General features: G+C 38.6%; 1 non-coding gene across 1 annotated transcript; it reads right to left on the bottom strand.

Annotated features, from left to right (window-relative positions):
• Positions 1-2,736: 2,736 nt before the first annotated feature.
• LOC126069821 (U6 spliceosomal RNA) lies at positions 2,737-2,843 on the bottom strand. Its single transcript, XR_007516087.1, has one exon. It is a non-coding gene; the product is annotated as a U6 spliceosomal RNA (small nuclear RNA).
• Positions 2,844-3,109: the final 266 nt, after the last annotated feature.

The raw sequence follows: 3,109 nt of genomic DNA, 5'->3' as shown, positions 1-3,109 counted from the left end.
GCTCTTATTTCTCTAGGGTATATTCCGAGGAGTGGGATTTCTGGGTTGTATGGTAGTTCTATTTCTAACTGTTTAAGATAACGCCAGATAGATTTCCAAAGTGGTTGTACCATTTTACATTCCCACCAGCAGCGTATAAGAGTTCCAATCTCTCCGCAGCCTCTCCAACATTTATTATTTTGTGTTTTTTGGATTAATGCCAGCCTTGTTGGAGTGAGATGGAATCTCATCGTAGTTTTAATTTGCATTTCTCTAATGGCTAATGATCGAGAGCATTTTCTCATGTATCTGTTAGCTGCCTGAATATCTTCTTTAGTGAAGTGTGTGTTCATATCCTTTGCCCACTTCTTGATTGGGTTGTTTGTCTTTTTGTGTTTGAGTTTTGACAGAATCATATAGATTTTAGAGATCAAGCACTGGTCAGAGATGTCATAGCTGAAAATTCTTTCCCAGTCTGTAGGTGGTCTTTTTACTCTTTTGGTGAAGTCTTTAGATGAGCATAGGTGTTTGATTTTTAGGAGCTCCCAGTTATCGGGTTTCTGTTTGTCATTTTTGGTAATGTTTTGTATTCTGTTTATGCCTTGTATTAGGGCTCCTAAGGTTGTCCCTATTTTTTCTTCCATGATCTTTATCGTTTTAGTTTTTATGTTTAGGTTTTTGATCCACTTGGAGTTAGTTTTTGTGCTTGGTGTGAGGTATGGGTCCTGTTTCATTTTTTTGCAAATGGATATCCAGTTATGCCAGCACCATTTGTTTAAAAGACTATCTTTTCCCCAATTAACTGACACTGGGCCTTTGTCAAATATCAGCTGCTCATACGTGGATGGATTTATCTCTGGGTTCTCAATTCTGTTCCATTGGTCTATGTGCCTGTTGTTGTACCAGTACCAGGCTGTTTTGACTACTGTGGCTGTATAATAGGATCTGAAATCAGGTAGAGTGAGGCCTCCCACTTTCTTCTTCTTTTTCAGTAATGCTTTGCTTACCCGAGGCTTCTTTCCCTTCCATATGAAATTGGTGATTTGTTTCTCTATCCCCTTAAAATATGACATTGGAATTTGGATCGGAAGTGCATTGTATGTATAGATGGCTTTTGGTAGAATAGACATTTTTACTATGTTAAGTCTTCCTATCCATGAGCAAGGTATGTTTTTCCACTTAAGTATGTCCTTTTGAATTTCTTGTAGTAGAGCTTTGTAGTTTTCTTTGTATAGGTCTTTTACATCCTTGGTAAGATTTATTCCTAAGTATTTTATCTTCTTGGGGGCTACTGTGAATGGTATTGATTTGGTTATTTCCTCTTCGATGTTCTTTTTGTTGATGTAGAGGAATCCAAGTGATTTTTGTATGTTTATCTTATAACCTGAGACTCTGCCAAACTCTTCTATTAGTTTCAGTAGTTTTCTGGAGGATTCCTTGGGGTTTTCTGCGTATAAGATCATGTCCAAATTTATCTTACAGGGCTAAAATTAAGGTGTCAGCAGGACTGGTTCCTTTGGAGGCTGCAGAGGAGAATTCATTCGTTGCTTCTTCCAGCTTCTAGGAGCTACTGGTATTCCTTGGCTTGTGGCCACATCATTACAATCTCTGTTTCCATTGTCACATCACCTTCTCTGCCTTTTGACTCTCTTGCTTCCTTTGCTAAGGAATCTTGGCATTACATTGGCCCTACTCAGATAATCCAAAATAATTTTCCCCATCTCAAAATCCTTAATCATATTTGCAATGTCTGTTTTGCCATGTAAAATGTTCCAGGGCCATGGCATCTTTGGTGAGCCATCATTCTTTCTCCCATAGAATGTTATCCTTTATTTTTTTTGGGTGTGTCTGCATGTCCTAAATTTATTTAATGTGTATTTATTAGAGCCCTGGTGGCGCAGTGGTTAAGAGTTCAGCTGCTAACCAAAAAGTTGGCAGTTCAAATCCACCAAGCCACTCCTCGGAAACCCTACGGGGCAGTTCTTCTTTGTCCTGTAGGGTCTCTGTGAGTCAGAATTGACTCACTGGCAACGGGTTTGGCGTTTTTTTTTTTTTTTTTTTTTTGGTGCATGTGATAATTAAAATGTATAAATTAAATGTAGAAAAACATTACAGGTTAATATCAAGTGACACTGAATGTGGTCGTTTGTAAACTTTTATCTGTCTCAATGACAGGTAGCTTGAACTTCACATCCAGTCAGTTATTTTCTTACTTTTTATTTATACTAAATCAGAAAATTAAAAGTTACAATTATAAGTTGTCATAAATGGCAGCAAGCATTTGGTAAGCAGGGCAGAGAGTTCCATATATCGGATTGAACAGAGAGGCATGAATTCAGACGTCGTTTCTTACACTCAGTGTTGTATCAGGCACAAGCAGATGATGTATTCTACTCAAAATCTGCAAGGCTGAATGTGGGTCTGCAAGATTGAGTGGGTCTCAATGTAGGCAGTACCACCCAAAGGGGTGTTTTGAAAAATTATGGGGCTATTTTGGTTGTTAGAGTGATTGGCAGGAACCTCCTGGCAGAGGTCTCCTGGCATTTAGTGGGCAGGAGCCAGGAATGTCATACGTCCTTCAAAGCATGTGACATTCCTGCACAAGGAAGAATTTTCCTACATCTTACGTAATTTTTAGATGTCCCCCTAGACATTCATGTATATGAAAAACCTATTTGTAATTATGTGAGCCTAAACCTAACTCCATTCTCCATGTAAACTCAAAGCATGTTTTTCTTTTTAAAAAATTGATTTTTTAAGATATGGAATACTTTCACAAATTTGCATGTCGTCCTGGCACAGGGGCCCCATGCTTATCTCCTCTGTGTAATTCCAATTTTGGTCTATTGCTGCTGAAGCAGGCATAACTCAAAAGACTTTTTTGCATAGTGTTAATACACACAGTATTTCCCAGGAATGCAACAACTTTGTAAATTGAGAGGAGTGTGTGTTGTTTCTTTGGAACTTTATCAAGAATCATTTCATGTTTTAGAAAATCACACCAATGACATCAATGCCATTTATAGGCTGGACTGGGTATCTTCCATTTGCCCTTCCAGATGCACTCTCCACTCTCCTCTGCCTGCTCTGTCCCCTGGGAGCGAACTGTATCAACAGGTTTCCTTGCTCT

The sequence above is a fragment of the Elephas maximus genome, chromosome X (assembly GCF_024166365.1).
Source record: "Elephas maximus indicus isolate mEleMax1 chromosome X, mEleMax1 primary haplotype, whole genome shotgun sequence".
NCBI classification, from domain to species: Eukaryota; Metazoa; Chordata; class Mammalia; order Proboscidea; family Elephantidae; genus Elephas; species Elephas maximus.
The sequence above is the reverse complement of the archived record's forward strand: the minus strand, read 5'-3'. Positions and strand labels throughout refer to the sequence as shown.